This window comes from Oncorhynchus clarkii, chromosome 2 (genome assembly GCF_045791955.1).
Source record: "Oncorhynchus clarkii lewisi isolate Uvic-CL-2024 chromosome 2, UVic_Ocla_1.0, whole genome shotgun sequence".
Lineage (NCBI taxonomy): Eukaryota > Metazoa > Chordata > Actinopteri > Salmoniformes > Salmonidae > Oncorhynchus > Oncorhynchus clarkii.
In genome coordinates, this window is record NC_092148.1 from 5,743,097 (window position 1) to 5,761,075 (window position 17,979).

The 17,979-nt window shown below is 47.1% G+C and overlaps 1 pseudogene; it reads right to left on the reverse strand.

The window, feature by feature from the left end:
* Window positions 1-1,979: 1,979 nt before the first annotated feature.
* The window catches only part of LOC139419015 (dynein axonemal heavy chain 11-like), a 55,077-nt pseudogene continuing 39,077 nt past the window's right edge, over window positions 1,980-17,979 (reverse strand).

Genomic DNA, 17,979 nt, shown 5'->3' on the forward strand with positions numbered 1-17,979 from the left:
GCTGCTGTAAGAGAGCTTCTCTACAGGTGAAAGGCAGCTGCTGTAAGAGAGCTTCTCTACAGGTGAAAGGCAGCTGCTGTAAGAGAGCTTCTCTACAGGTGAAAGGCAGCTGCTGTAAGAGGGCTCCACTACAGGTGAAAGGCAGCTGCTGTAAGAGCTTATATACAGGTGAAAGGCAGCTGCTGTAAGAGAGCTTCACTACAGGTGAAAGGCAGCTGCTGTAAGAGGGCTCCACTACAGGTGAAAGGCAGCTGCTGTAAGATCTTATATTTAGGTGAAAGGCAGCTGCTGTAAGAGAGCTTCACTACAGGTGAAAGGCAGCTGTGTATAAGCTTCTCTACAGGTATAAGTCAGCCACTGTAAGAGAGCTTCACTACAGGTGAAAGGCAGTTGCTGTAAGAGCTTCTCTACAGGTGAAAGGCAGCTGCTGTAAGTGAGCTTCACTACAGGTGAAAGGCAGCTGCTGTAAGAGGGCTCCACTACAGGTGAAAGGCAGCTGCTGTAATAGCTTCTCTACAGGTGAAAGGCAGCCTCTGTAATAGCTTCTCTACAGGTGAAAGGCAGCCGCTGTAATAGCTTCTCTACAGGTGAAAGGCAGCTGCTGTAAGAGAGCTTCACTACAGGTGAAAGGCAACTGCTTTAAGTGAGCTTCTCTACAGGTGAAAGGCAGCTGCTGTAAGAGCTTCTCTACAGGTGAAAGGCCACTGCTGTAAGTGAGCTTCTCTACGGGAGATAGGCAGCTGCTGTAAGTGAGCTTCTCTCCAGGTGAAAGGTAGCTGCTGTAAGATGACTTCACTACAGGTGAAAGGCAGCTGCTGTAATATCTTCTCTACAGGTGAAAGGCAGCTGCTGTAATAGCTTCTCTACAGGTGAAAGGCATCTGCTGTAATAGCTTCTCTACAGGTGAAAGGCAGCTGCTGTAATAGAGCTTCACTACAAGTGAAAGGCAGCTGCTGTAAGAGCTTCTCTACAGGTGAAACGCAGCTGCTGTAAGTGAGCTTCTCTACAAGTGAAAGGCAGCTGCTGTAAGAGATTCTCTACAGGTGAAAGGCAGCTGCTGTAAGAGCTTCTCTACAGGTGAAACGCAGCTGCTGTAAGAGCTTCTCTACAGGTGAAACGCAGCTGCTGTAAGTGAGCTTCACTACAGGTGAAAGGCAGCTGCTGTAATAGCTTCTCTACAGGTGAAAGGCAGCTGCTGTAAGAGAGCTTCACTACAGGTGAAAGGCAGCTGCTGTAAGAAAGCTTCACTACAGGTGAAAGGCAGCTGCTGTAAGTGAGCTTCACTACAGGTGAAAGGCAGCTGCTGTAAGAGGGCTCCACTACAGGTGAAAGGCAGCCGCTGTAATAGCTTCTCTACAGGTGAAATGCAGCCGCTGTAATAGCTTCTCTACAGGTGAAAGGCAGCCGCTGTAATAGCTTCTCTACAGGTGAAAGGCAGCTGCTGTAAGAGAGCTTCTCTACAGGTGAAAGGCAGCTGCTGTAAGAGAGCTTCTATACAGGTGAAAGGCAGCTGCTGTAAGAGAGCTTCTATACAGGTGAAAGGCAGCTGCTGTAAGAGGGCTCCACTACAGGTGAAAGGCAGCTGCTGTAAGAGAGCTTCTCTACAGGTGAAAGGCAGCTGCTGTAAGAGAGCTTCTCTACAGGTGAAAGGCAGCTGCTGTAAGAGGGCTTCACTACAGGTGAAAGGCAGCTGCTGTAAGAGCTTCTCTACAGGTGAAAGGCAGCTGCTGTCAGAGAGCTTCTCTACAGGTGAAAGGCAGCTGCTGTAAGAGAGCTTCTCTACAGGTGAAAGGCAGCTGCTGTAAGAGGGCTTCACTACAGGTGAAAGGCAGCTGCTGTAAGAGCTTCTCTACAGCTGAAAGGCATCTGCAGTAATAGAGCTTCTCTACAGCTGAAAGGCATCTGCAGTAATAGAGCTTCACCACAGGTGAAAGGCAGCTGCTGTAATTATTAACTACTGTAGGGCACTGAGTTTTCCTTCACTGCATGACCTTGACCAGGAACAACTCTGAACCCTGCTCATTTCACAAGGCATCACTTGAACAGTATGAGTTAAATTCTATATCTACAAAACAACTTTTTTTTAAATCAGCCATATGTTTGCCTCTGACCTGGTTGAAGCTGTGGAGGGCAGCGTGCAGACTGGTGTGCATGCCGGTGGGTGGCTCGTTGGGGATCTTGATGGCGTCCTCCAGGATGCCTCTGGGGATGACGTGCTGGTCAGGGCTGGGCACTGGCTCCCCGCTGATGAACACCCGGTAGTTATGGTGTCCGCCCCGGTCCTCTCCAGGAGGGCTTCCAGAGTGGGCAACCAATGCGTCACCAGGTGCATTTTCTGACCGAAACAACACACACACACACACACAAAACTGTATTTATTGTATTTTATGTGTTCATTAGCGTTTCTCAATGAGGGGAAATGACCTAAACACTTTTGTTCCAGCCAAGTACCGAAGCAGCTGATTTAGCTGATCTAATCTAATCACGCTTTAGATTGAATCAAATTGATTGAACCAAACTGATTGAACCAAATTGATAGAACCAAATTGAACCAAATTGCCCTAGGTTCCCTGGCTCAGATCAAGAAGGCAGATAATCATGTTGAATCAGGTGCGCTATTCTATTGTCGCTGGCTGGCTGCTGGACCAACATCATACAGTCACTATGACCCTCCAGACTACCACTAGTCTAGTCTGGCTGCTGGAACAACATCATACAGTCACTATGACCCTCCAGACTACCACTAGTCTAGTCTGGCTGCTGACTGGAACAACATCATACAGTCACTATGACCCTCCAGACTACCACTAGTCTAGTCTGGCAGACTGGAACAACATCATACATTCACTATGACCCTCCAGACTACCACTAGTCTAGTCTGGTTGCTGGACCAACATCATACAGTCACTATGACCCTCCAGACTACCACTAGTCTATTCTGGCTACTGGACCAACATCATACAGTCACTATGACCCTCCAGACTACCACTAGTCTAGTCTGGCTGCTGGAACAGCATCATACAGTCACTATGACCCTCCAGACTACCACTAGTCTAGTCTGGCTGCTGACTGGAACAACATCATACAGTCACTATGACCCTCCAGACTACCACTAGTCTAGTCTGGCTGCTGACTGGAACAACATCATACAGTCACTATGACCCTCCAGACTACCTCTAGTCTAGTCTGGCTGCTGACTGGAACAACATCATACAGTCACTATGACCCTCCAGACTACCACTAGTCTAGTCTGGCTACTGGAACAACATCATACAGTCACTATGACCCTCCAGACTACCACTAGTCTAGTCTGGCTGCTGCCTGGAACAACATCATACAGTCACTATGACCCTCCAGACTACCACTAGTCTAGTTTGGTTACTGGAACAACATCATACAGTCACTATGACCCTCCAGACTACCACTAGTCTAGTCTGGCTACTGGGACAACATCATACAGTCACTATGAACCTCCAGACTACCACTAGTCTAGTCTGGCTGCTGACTGGAACAACATCATACAGTCACTATGACCCTCCAGACTACCACTAGTCTAGTCTGGCTACTGGAACAACATCATACAGTCACTATGACCCTCCAGACTTCCACTAGTCTAGTCTGGCTGCTGACTGGAACAACATCATACAGTCACTATGACCCTCCAGACTACCTCTAGTCTAGTCTGGCTGCTGACTGGAACAACATCATACAGTACCTATGACCCTCCAGACTACCACTTGTCTAGTCTGTCTGCTGACTGGAACAACATCATACAGTCACTATGACCCTCTAGACTACCACTAGTCTAGTCTGTCTGCTGACTGGAACAACATCATACAGTCACTATGACCCTCCAGACTACCACTAGTCTAGTCTGGCTGCTGGAACAACATCATACAGTAACTATGACCCTCCAGACTACCACTAGTCTAGTCTGGCAGACTGGAACAACATCATACAGTCACTATGACCCTCCAGACTACCACTAGTCTAGTCTGGTTGCTGGACCAACATCATACAGTCACTATGACCCTCCAGACTACCACTAGTCTAGTCTGGCAGACTGGAACAACATCATACAGTCACTATGACCCTCCAGACTTCCACTAGTCTAGTCTGGCTACTGGAACAACATCATACAGTCACTATGACCCTCCAGACTACCACTAGTCTAGTCTGGCTACTGGAACAACATCATACAGTCACTATGAACCTCCAGACTACCACTAGTCTAGTCTGGTTACTGGAACAACATCATACAGTCACTATGACCCTCCAGACTACCACTAGTCTAGTCTGGCTGTTGGAACAACATCATACAGTCACTATGACCCTCCAGACTACCACTAGTCTAGTCTGGTTACTGGAACAACATCATACAGTCACCATGACCCTCCAGACTACCACTAGTCTAGTCTGGCTGCTGACTGGAACAACATCATACAGTCACTATGACCCTCCAGACTACCACTAGTCTAGTCTGGCTACTGGAACAACATCATACAGTCACTATGACCCTCCAGACTACCACTAGTCTAGTCTGGCTGCTGGAACAACATCATACAGTCACTATTACCCTCCAGACTACCACTAGTCTAGTCTGGCTGCTGGAACAACATCATACAGTCACTATGACCCTCCAGATTACCACTAGTCTAGTCTGGCTGCTGACTGGAACAACATCATACAGTCACTATGACCCTCCAGACTACCACTAGTCTAGTCTGGCTGTTGGAACAACATCATACAGTCACTATGACCCTCCAGACTTCCATTAGTCTAGTCTGGCTGCTGACTGGAACAACATCATACAGTCACTATGACCCTCCAGACTACCACTAGTCTAGTCTGGCTGCTGTAACAACATCATACAGTCACTATGACCCTCCAGACTACCACTAGTCTAGTCTGGCTACTGGAACAACATCATACAGTCACTATGACCCTCCAGACTACCACTAGTCTAGTCTGGCTACTGGAACAACATCATACAGTCACTTTGACCCTCCAGACTACCACTAGTCTAGTCTGGCTGCTGGAACAACATCATACAGTCACTATGACCCTCCAGACTACCACTAGTCTAGTCTGGCTGCTGGAACAACATCATACAGTCACTATGACCCTCCAGACTACCACTAGTCTAGTCTGGCTGCTGACTGGAACAACATCATACAGTCACTATGACCCTCCAGATTACCACTAGTCTAGTCTGGCTGCTGACTGGAACAACATCATACAGTCACTATGACCCTCCAGACTACCACTAGTCTAGTCTGGCTGCTGGAACAACATCATACAGTCACTATGACCCTCCAGACTACCACTAGTCTAGTCTGGCTGCTGACTGGAACAACATCATACAGTCACTATGACCCTCCAGACTACCACTAGTCTAGTCTGGCTGCTGGAACAACATCATACAGTCACTATGACCCTCCAGACTACCACTAGTCTAGTCTGGTTACTGGAACAACATCATACAGTCACTATGACCCACCAGACTACAACTAGTCTAGTCTGGCTACTGGAACAGCATCATACAGTCACTATGACCTTCCAGACTACCTCTAGTCTAGCCTGGCTACTAGAACAACATTATACAGTCACTATGACCCTCCAGACTTCCACTAGTCTAGTCTGGCTGCTGTAACAACATCATACAGTCACTATGACCCTCCAGACTACCACTAGTCTAGTCTGGCAGACTGGAACAACATCATACAGTCACTATGACCCTCCAGACTACCTCTAGTCTAGTCTGGTTACTGGAACAACATCATACAGTCACTATGACCCTCTAGACTACCTCTAGTCTAGTCTGGTTACTGGAACAACATCATACAGTCACTATGACCCTCCAGACTACCACTAGTCTTGTCTGGCTGCTGACTGGAACAACATCATACAGTCACTATGACCCTCCAGACTACCACTAGTCTAGTCTGGCTGCTGACTGGAACAACATCATACAGTCACTATGACCCTCCAGACTACCTCTAGTCTAGTCTGGCTGCTGACTGGAACAACATCATACAGTCACTATGACCCTCCAGACTACCACTAGTCTAGTCTGGCTACTGGAACAACATCATACAGTCACTATGAACCTCCAGACTACCACTAGTCTAGTCTGGTTGCTGGACCAACATCATACAGTCACTATGACCCTCCAGACTACCACTAGTTTAGTCTGGCAGACTGGAACAACATCATACAGTCACTATGACCCTCCAGACTTCCACTAGTCTAGTCTGGCTACTGGAACAACATCATACAGTCACTATGACCCTCCAGACTACCACTAGTCTAGTCTGGCTACTGGAACAACATCATACAGTCACTATGAACCTCCAGACTACCACTAGTCTAGTCTGGTTACTGGAACAACATCATACAGTCACTATGACCCTCCAGACTACCACTAGTCTAGTCTGGCTGTTGGAACAACATCATACAGTCACTATGACCCTCCAGACTACCACTAGTCTAGTCTGGTTACTGGAACAACATCATACAGTCACTATGACCCTCCAGACTACCACTAGTCTAGTCTGGCTGCTGACTGGAACAACATCATACAGTCACTATGACCCTCCAGACTACCACTAGTCTAGTCTGGCTACTGGAACAACATCATACAGTCACTATGACCCTCCAGACTACCACTAGTCTAGTCTGGCTGCTGGAACAACATCATACAGTCACTATTACCCTCCAGACTACCACTAGTCTAGTCTGGCTGCTGGAACAACATCATACAGTCACTATGACCCTCCAGATGACCACTAGTCTAGTCTGGCTGCTGACTGGAACAACATCATACAGTCACTATGACCCTCCAGACTACCACTAGTCTAGTCTGGCTGTTGGAACAACATCATACAGTCACTATGACCCTCCAGACTTCCACTAGTCTAGTCTGGCTGCTGACTGGAACAACATCATACAGTCACTATGACCCTCCAGACTACCACTAGTCTAGTCTGGCTGCTGTAACAACATCATACAGTCACTATGACCCTCCAGACTACCACTAGTCTAGTATGGCTGCTGACTGGAACAACATCATACAGTCACTATGACCCTCCAGACTACCACTAGTCTAGTCTGGCTGCTGGAACAACATCATACAGTCACTATGACCCTCCAGACTACCACTAGTCTAGTCTGGTTACTGGAACAACATCATACAGTCACTATGACCCACCAGACTACAACTAGTCTAGTCTGGCTACTGGAACAACATCATACAGTCACTATGACCTTCCAGACTACCTCTAGTCTAGCCTGGCTACTAGAACAACATTATACAGTCACTATGACCCTCCAGACTTCCACTAGTCTAGTCTGGCTGCTGTAACAACATCATACAGTCACTATGACCCTCCAGACTACCACTAGTCTAGTCTGGCAGACTGGAACAACATCATACAGTCACAATGACCCTCCAGACTACCACTAGTCTAGTCTGGCTACTGGAACAACATCATACAGTCACTATGACCCTCCAGACTACCTCTAGTCTAGTCTGGTTACTGGAACAACATCATACAGTCACTATGACCCTCTAGACTACCTCTAGTCTAGTCTGGTTACTGGAACAACATCATACAGTCACTATGACCCTCCAGACTACCACTAGTCTAGTCTGGCTGCTGACTGGAACAACATCATACAGTCACTATGACCCTCCAGACTACCTCTAGTCTAGTCTGGCTGCTGACTGGAACAACATCATACAGTCACTATGACCCTCCAGACTACCACTAGTCTAGTCTGGCTGCTGACTGGAACAACATCATACAGTCACTATGACCCTCCAGACTACCACTAGTCTAGTTTGGTTACTGGAACAACATCATACAGTCACTATGACCCTCCAGACTACCACTAGTCTAGTCTGGCTACTGGAACAACATCATACAGTCACTATGACCCTCCAGACTTCCACTAGTCTAGTCTGGCTGCTGACTGGAACAACATCATACAGTCACTATGACCCTCCAGACTACCACTAGTTTAGTCTGGCTGCTGACTGGAACAACATCATACAGTCACTATGACCCTCCAGACTACCTCTAGTCTAGTCTGGCTGCTGACTGGAACAACATCATACAGTCACTATGACCCTCCAGACTACCACTTGTCTAGTCTGTCTGCTGACTGGAACAACATCATACAGTCACTATGACCCTCCAGACTACCACTAGTCTAGTCTGTCTGCTGACTGGAACAACATCATACAGTCACTATGACCCTCCAGACTTCCACTAGTCTAGTCTGGCTGCTGGAACAACATCATACAGTAACTATGACCCTCCAGACTACCACTAGTCTAGTCTGGCAGACTGGAACAACATCATACAGTCACAATGACCCTCCAGACTACCACTAGTCTAGTCTGGTTGCTGGACCAACATCATACAGTCACTATGACCCTCCAGACTACCACTAGTCTAGTCTGGCAGACTGGAACAACATCATACAGTCACTATGACCCTCCAGACTTCCACTAGTCTAGTCTGGCTACTGGAACAACATCATACAGTCACTATGACCCTCCAGACTACCACTAGTCTAGTCTGGCTACTGGAACAACATCATACAGTCACTATGAACCTCCAGACTACCACTAGTCTAGTCTGGTTACTGGAACAACATCATACAGTCACTATGACCCTCCAGACTACCACTAGTCTAGTCTGGCTGTTGGAACAACATCATACAGTCACTATGACCCTCCAGACTACCACTAGTCTAGTCTGGTTACTGGAACAACATCATACAGTCACTATGACCCTCCAGACTACCACTAGTCTAGTCTGGCTGCTGACTGGAACAACATCATACAGTCACTATGACCCTCCAGACTACCACTAGTCTAGTCTGGCTGCTGACTGGAACAACATCATACAGTCACTATGACCCTCCAGACTACCTCTAGTCTAGTCTGGCTGCTGACTGGAACAACATCATACAGTCACTATGACCCTCCAGACTACCACTAGTCTAGTCTGGCTACTGGAACAACATCATACAGTCACTATGACCCTCCAGACTACCACTAGTCTAGTCTGGCTGCTGACTGGAACAACATCATACAGTCACTATGACCCTCCAGACTACCACTAGTCTAGTTTGGTTACTGGAACAACATCATACAGTCACTATGACCCTCCAGACTACTACTAGTCTAGTCTGGCTACTGGAACAACATCATACAGTCACTATGACCCTCCAGACTACCACTAGTCTAGTCTGGCTGCTGATTGGAACAACATCATACAGTCACTATGACCCTCCAGACTACCACTAGTCTAGTCTGGCTACTGGAACAACATCATACAGTCACTATGACCCTCCAGACTTCCACTAGTCTAGTCTGGCTGCTGACTGGAACAACATCATACAGTCACTATGACCCTCCAGACTACCACTAGTTTAGTCTGGCTGCTGACTGGAACAACATCATACAGTCACTATGACCCTCCAGACTACCTCTAGTCTAGTCTGGCTGCTGACTGGAACAACATCATACAGTCACTATGACCCTCCAGACTACCACTTGTCTAGTCTGTCTGCTGACTGGAACAACATCATACAGTCACTATGACCCTCCAGACTACCACTAGTCTAGTCTGTCTGCTGACTGGAACAACATCATACAGTCACTATGACCCTCCAGACTACCACTAGTCTAGTCTGGCTGCTGGAACAACATCATACAGTAACTATGACCCTCCAGACTACCACTAGTCTAGTCTGGCAGACTGGAACAACATCATACAGTCACAATGACCCTCCAGACTACCACTAGTCTAGTCTGGTTGCTGGACCAACATCATACAGTCACTATGACCCTCCAGACTACCACTAGTCTAGTCTGGCAGACTGGAACAACATCATACAGTCACTATGACCCTCCAGACTTCCACTAGTCTAGTCTGGCTACTGGAACAACATCATACAGTCACTATGACCCTCCAGACTACCACTAGTTGTTCCAGTAGCCAGACTAGACATCATACAGTCACTATGAACCTCCAGACTACCACTAGTCTAGTCTGGTTACTGGAACAACATCATACAGTCACTATGACCCTCCAGACTACCACTAGTCTAGTCTGGCTGTTGGAACAACATCATACAGTCACTATGACCCTCCAGACTACCACTAGTCTAGTCTGGTTACTGGAACAACATCATACTGTCACTATGACCCTCCAGACTACCACTAGTCTAGTCTGGCCGCTGACTGGAACAACATCATACAGTCACTATGACCCTCCAGACTACCACTAGTCTAGTCTGGCTACTGGAACAACATCATACAGTCACTATGACCCTCTAGACTACCACTAGTCTAGTCTGGCTGCTGGAACAACATCATACAGTCACTATTACCCTCCAGACTACCACTAGTCTAGTCTGGCTGCTGGAACAACATCATACAGTCACTATGACCCTCCAGATTACCACTAGTCTAGTCTGGCTGCTGACTGGAACAACATCATACAGTCACTATGACCCTCCAGACTACCACTAGTCTAGTCTGGCTACTGGAACAACATCATACAGTCACTATGACCCTCCAGACTTCCACTAGTCTAGTCTGGCTGCTGACTGGAACAACATCATACAGTCACTATGACCCTCCAGACTACCACTAGTCTAGTCTGGCTGCTGACTGGAACAACATCATACAGTCACTATGACCCTCCAGACTACCTCTAGTCTAGTCTGGCTGCTGACTGGAACAACATCATACAGTACCTATGACCCTCCAGACTTCCACTAGTCTAGTCTGGCTGCTGACTGGAACAACATCATACAGTCACTATGACCCTCCAGACTACCACTAGTCTAGTCTGGCTGCTGACTGGAACAACATCATACAGTCACTATGACCCTCCAGACTACCACTAGTCTAGTCTGGCTGTTGGAACAACATCATACAGTCACTATGACCCTCCAGACTACCACTAGTCTAGTCTGGTTACTGGAACAACATCATACAGTCACTATGACCCTCCAGACTACCACTAGTCTAGTCTGGCTGCTGACTGGAACAACATCATACAGTCACTATGACCCTCCAGACTACCACTAGTCTAGTCTGGCTGCTGACTGGAACAACATCATACAGTCACTATGACCCTCCAGACTACCTCTAGTCTAGTCTGGCTGCTGACTGGAACAACATCATACAGTCACTATGACCCTCCAGACTACCACTAGTCTAGTCTGGCTACTGGAACAACATCATACAGTCACTATGACCCTCCAGACTACCACTAGTCTAGTCTGGCTGCTGACTGGAACAACATCATACAGTCACTATGACCCTCCAGACTACCACTAGTCTAGTTTGGTTACTGGAACAACATCATACAGTCACTATGACCCTCCAGACTACCACTAGTCTAGTCTGGCTACTGGAACAACATCATACAGTCACTATGACCCTCCAGACTTCCACTAGTCTAGTCTGGCTGCTGACTGGAACAACATCATACAGTCACTATGACCCTCCAGACTACCACTAGTTTAGTCTGGCTGCTGACTGGAACAACATCATACAGTCACTATGACCCTCCAGACTACCTCTAGTCTAGTCTGGCTGCTGACTGGAACAACATCATACAGTCACTATGACCCTCCAGACTACCACTTGTCTAGTCTGTCTGCTGACTGGAACAACATCATACAGTCACTATGACCCTCCAGACTACCACTAGTCTAGTCTGTCTGCTGACTGGAACAACATCATACAGTCACTATGACCCTCCAGACTACCACTAGTCTAGTCTGGCTGCTGGAACAACATCATACAGTAACTATGACCCTCCAGACTACCACTAGTCTAGTCTGGCAGACTGGAACAACATCATACAGTCACAATGACCCTCCAGACTACCACTAGTCTAGTCTGGTTGCTGGACCAACATCATACAGTCACTATGACCCTCCAGACTACCACTAGTCTAGTCTGGCAGACTGGAACAACATCATACAGTCACTATGACCCTCCAGACTTCCACTAGTCTAGTCTGGCTACTGGAACAACATCATACAGTCACTATGACCCTCCAGACTACCACTAGTCTAGTCTGGCTACTGGAACAACATCATACAGTCACTATGAACCTCCAGACTACCACTAGTCTAGTCTGGTTACTGGAACAACATCATACAGTCACTATGACCCTCCAGACTACCACTAGTCTAGTCTGGCTGTTGGAACAACATCATACAGTCACTATGACCCTCCAGACTACCACTAGTCTAGTCTGGCTACTGGAACAACATCATACAGTCACTATGACCCTCTAGACTACCACTAGTCTAGTCTGGCTGCTGGAACAACATCATACAGTCACTATTACCCTCCAGACTACCACTAGTCTAGTCTGGCTGCTGGAACAACATCATACAGTCACTATGACCCTCCAGATTACCACTAGTCTAGTCTGGCTGCTGACTGGAACAACATCATACAGTCACTATGACCCTCCAGACTACCACTAGTCTAGTCTGGCTACTGGAACAACATCATACAGTCACTATGACCCTCCAGACTTCCACTAGTCTAGTCTGGCTGCTGACTGGAACAACATCATACAGTCACTATGACCCTCCAGACTACCACTAGTCTAGTCTGGCTGCTGACTGGAACAACATCATACAGTCACTATGACCCTCCAGACTACCTCTAGTCTAGTCTGGCTGCTGACTGGAACAACATCATACAGTACCTATGACCCTCCAGACTACCACTTGTCTAGTCTGTCTGCTGACTGGAACAACATCATACAGGCACTATGACCCTCCAGACTACCACTAGTCTAGTCTGTCTGCTGACTGGAACAACATCATACAGTCACTATGACCCTCCAGACTACCACTAGTCTAGTCTGGCTGCTGGAACAACATCATACAGTAACTATGACCCTCCAGACTACCACTAGTCTAGTCTGGCAGACTGGAACAACATCATACAGTCACTATGACCCTCCAGACTACCACTAGTCTAGTCTGGTTGCTGGACCAACATCATACAGTCACTATGACCCTCCAGACTACCACTAGTCTAGTCTGGCAGACTGGAACAACATCATACAGTCACTATGAACCTCCAGACTACCACTAGTCTAGTCTGGTTACTGGAACAACATCATACAGTCACTATGACCCTCCAGACTACCACTAGTCTAGTCTGGCTGTTGGAACAACATCATACAGTCACTATGACCCTCCAGACTACCACTAGTCTAGTCTGGTTACTGGAACAACATCATACAGTCACTATGACCCTCCAGACTACCACTAGTCTAGTCTGGCTGCTGACTGGAACAACATCATACAGTCACTATGACCCTCCAGACTACCACTAGTCTAGTCTGGCTACTGGAACAACATCATAAAGTCACTATGACCCTCCAGACTACCACTCGTCTAGTCTGGCTGCTGGAACAACATCATACAGTCACTATTACCCTCCAGACTACCACTAGTCTAGTCTGGCTGCTGGAACAACATCATACAGTCACTATGACCCTCCAGATTACCACTAGTCTAGTCTGGCTGCTGACTGGAACAACATCATACAGTCACTATGACCCTCCAGACTACCACTAGTCCAGTCTGGCTGTTGGAACAACATCATACAGTCACTATGACCCTCCAGACTTCCACTAGTCTAGTCTGGCTGCTGACTGGAACAACATCATACAGTCACTATGACCCTCCAGACTACCACTAGTCTAGTCTGGCTGCTGTAACAACATCATACAGTCACTATGACCCTCCAGACTACCACTAGTCTAGTCTGGCTGCTGACTGGAACAACATCATACAGTCACTATGACCCTCCAGACTACCATTAGTCTAGTCTGGCTGCTGGAACAACATCATACAGTCACTATGACCCTCCAGACTACCACTAGTCTAGTCTGGTTACTGGAACAACATCATACAGTCACTATGACCCTCCAGACTACCACTAGTCTAGTCTGGCAGACTGGAACAACATCATACAGTCACAATGACCCTCCAGACTACCACTAGTCTAGTCTGGCTACTGGAACAACATCATACAGTCACTATGACCCTCCAGACTACCTCTAGTCTCGTCTGGTTACTGGAACAACATCATACAGTCACTATGACCCTCTAGACTACCTCTACTCTAGTCTGGTTACTGGAACAACATCATACAGTCACTATGACCCTCCAGACTACCACTAGTCTAGTCTGGCTGCTGACTGGAACAACATCATACAGTCACTATGACCCTCCAGACTACCACTAGTCTAGTCTGGCTGCTGACTGGAACAACATCATACAGTCACTATGACCCTCCAGACTACCTCTAGTCTAGTCTGGCTGCTGACTGGAACAACATCATACAGTCACTATGACCCTCCAGACTACCACTAGTCTAGTCTGGCTACTGGAACAACATAATACAGTCACTATGACCCTCCAGACTACCACTAGTCTAGTCTGGCTGCTGACTGGAACAACATCATACAGTCACTATGACCCTCCAGACTTCCACTAGTCTAGTTTGGTTACTGGAACAACATCATACAGTCACTATGACCCTCCAGACTACCACTAGTCTAGTCTGGCTACTGGAACAACATCATACAGTCACTATGACCCTCCAGACTACCACTAGTCTAGTCTGGCTGCTGATTGGAACAACATCATACAGTCACTATGACCCTCCAGACTACCACTAGTCTAGTCTGGCTACTGGAACAACATCATACAGTCACTATGACCCTCCAGACTTCCACTAGTCTAGTCTGGCTGCTGACTGGAACAACATCATACAGTCACTATGACCCTCCAGACTACCACTAGTTTAGTCTGGCTGCTGACTGGAACAACATCATACAGTCACTATGACCCTCCAGACTACCTCTAGTCTAGTCTGGCTGCTGACTGGAACAACATCATACAGTCACTATGACCCTCCAGACTACCACTTGTCTAGTCTGTCTGCTGACTAGAACAACATCATACAGTCACTATGACCCTCCAGACTAACACTAGTCTAGTCTGTCTGCTGACTGGAACAACATCATACAGTCACTATGACCCTCCAGACTACCACTAGTCTAGTCTGGCTGCTGGAACAACATCATACAGTAACTATGACCCTCCAGACTACCACTAGTCTAGTCTGGCAGACTGGAACAACATCATACAGTCACAATGACCCTCCAGACTACCACTAGTCTAGTCTGGTTGCTGGACCAACATCATACAGTCACTATGACCCTCCAGACTACCACTAGTCTAGTCTGGCAGACTGGAACAACATCATACAGTCACTATGACCCTCCAGACTTCCACTAGTCTAGTCTGGCTACTGGAACAACATCATACAGTCACTATGAACCTCCAGACTACCACTAGTCTAGACTGGCTACTGGAACAACATCATACAGTCACTATGAACCTCCAGACTACCACTAGTCTAGTCTGGTTACTGGAACAACATCATACAGTCACTATGACCCTCCAGACTACCACTAGTCTAGTCTGGCTGTTGGAACAACATCATACAGTCACTATGACCCTCCAGACTACCACTAGTATAGTCTGGTTACTGGAACAACATCATACAGTCACTATGACCCTCCAGACTACCACTAGTCTAGTCTGGCTGCTGACTGGAACAACATCATACAGTCACTATGACCCTCCAGACTACCACTAGTCTAGTCTGGCTACTGGAACAACATCATACAGTCACTATGACCCTCTAGACTACCACTAGTCTAGTCTGGCTGCTGGAACAACATCATACAGTCACTATTACCCTCCAGACTACCACTAGTCTAGTCTGGCTGCTGGAACAACATCATACAGTCACTATGACCCTCCAGATTACCACTAGTCTAGTCTGGCTGCTGACTGGAACAACATCATACAGTCACTATGACCCTCCAGACTACCACTAGTCTAGTCTGGCTGTTGGAACAACATCATACAGTCACTATGACCCTCCAGACTTCCACTAGTCTAGTCTGGCTGCTGACTGGAACAACATCATACAGTCACTATGACCCTCCAGACTACCACTAGTCTAGTCTGGCTGGTGTAACAACATCATACAGTCACTATGACCCTCCAGACTACCACTAGTCTAGTCTGGCTGCTGACTGGAACAACATCATACAGTCACTATGACCCTCCAGACTACCACTAGTCTAGTCTGGCTGCTGGAACAACATCATACAGTCACTATGACCCTCCAGACTACCACTAGTCTAGTCTGGTTACTGGAACAACATCATACAGTCACTATGACCCACCAGACTACAACTAGTCTAGTCTGGCTACTGGAACAACATCATACAGTCACTATGACCTTCCAGACTACCTATAGTCTAGCCTGGCTACTGGAACAACATTATACAGTCACTATGACCCTCCAGACTTCCACTAGTCTAGTATGGCTGCTGTAACAACATCATACATTCACTATGACCCTCCAGACTACCACTAGTCTAGTCTGGCTGTTGGAACAACATCATACAGTCACTATGACCCTCCAGACTACCACTAGTCTAGTCTGGCTACTGGAACAACATCATACAGTCACTATGACCCTCCAGACTACCTCTAGTCTAGTCTGGTTACTGGAACAACATCATACAGTCACTATGACCCTCTAGACTACCTCTAGTCTAGTCTGTTTACTGGAACAACATCATACAGTCACTATGACCCTCCAGACTACCACTAGTCTAGTCTGGCTGCTGACTGGAACAACATCATACAGTCACTATGACCCTCCAGACTACCACTAGTCTAGTCTGGCTACTGGAACAACATCATACAGTCACTATGACCCTCCAGACTACCACTAGTCTAGTCTGGCTACTGGAACAACATCATACAGTCACTTTGACCCTCCAGACTACCACTAGTCTAGTCTGGCTGCTGGAACAACATCATACAGTCACTATGACCCTCCAGACTACCACTAGTCTAGTCTGGCTGCTGGAACAACATCATACAGTCACTATGACCCTCCAGACTACCACTAGTCTAGTCTGGCTGCTGACTGGAACAACATCATACAGTCACTATGACCCTCCAGATTACCACTAGTCTAGTCTGGCTGCTGACTGGAACAACATCATACAGTCACTATGACCCTCCAGACTACCACTAGTCTAGTCTGGCTGCTGGAACAACATCATACAGTCACTATGACCCTCCAGACTACCACTAGTCTAGTCTGGCTGCTGACTGGAACAACATCATACAGTCACTATGACCCTCCAGACTACCACTAGTCTAGTCTGGTTACTGGAACAACATCATACAGTCACTATGACCCTCCAAACTACCACTAGTCTAGTCTGGCTACTGGAACAACATCATACAGTCACTATGACCCTCCAGACTACCACTAATCTAGTCTGGCTGCTGGAACAACATCATACATTCACTATGACCCTCCAGACTACCACTAGTCTAGTCTGGCTACTGGAACAACATCATACAGTCACTATGACCCTCCAGACGACCACTAGTCTAGTCTGGTTACTGGAACAACATCATACAGTCACTATGACCCTCCAGACTACCACTAGTCTAGTCTGGCTGCTGGAACAACATCATACAGTCACTATGACCCTCCAGACTTCCACTAGTCTAGTCTGGCTGCTGCAACAACATCATACAGTCACTATGACCCTCCAGACTTCCACTAGTCTAGTCTGGCTACTGGAACAACATCATACAGTCACTATGACCCTCCAGACTTCCACTAGTCTAGTCTGGCTACTGGAACAACATCATACAGTCACTATGACCCTCCAGACTTCCACTAGTATAGACTTACCTACTGTATTACCGTGTCCAGCAGGCTGTACTGGAGGGCCGAAACACTTCTGGTTTTCATTCTCTCCTTCTAATCAAAGGGAAAAGGAAAGACCTAGTCAGTTG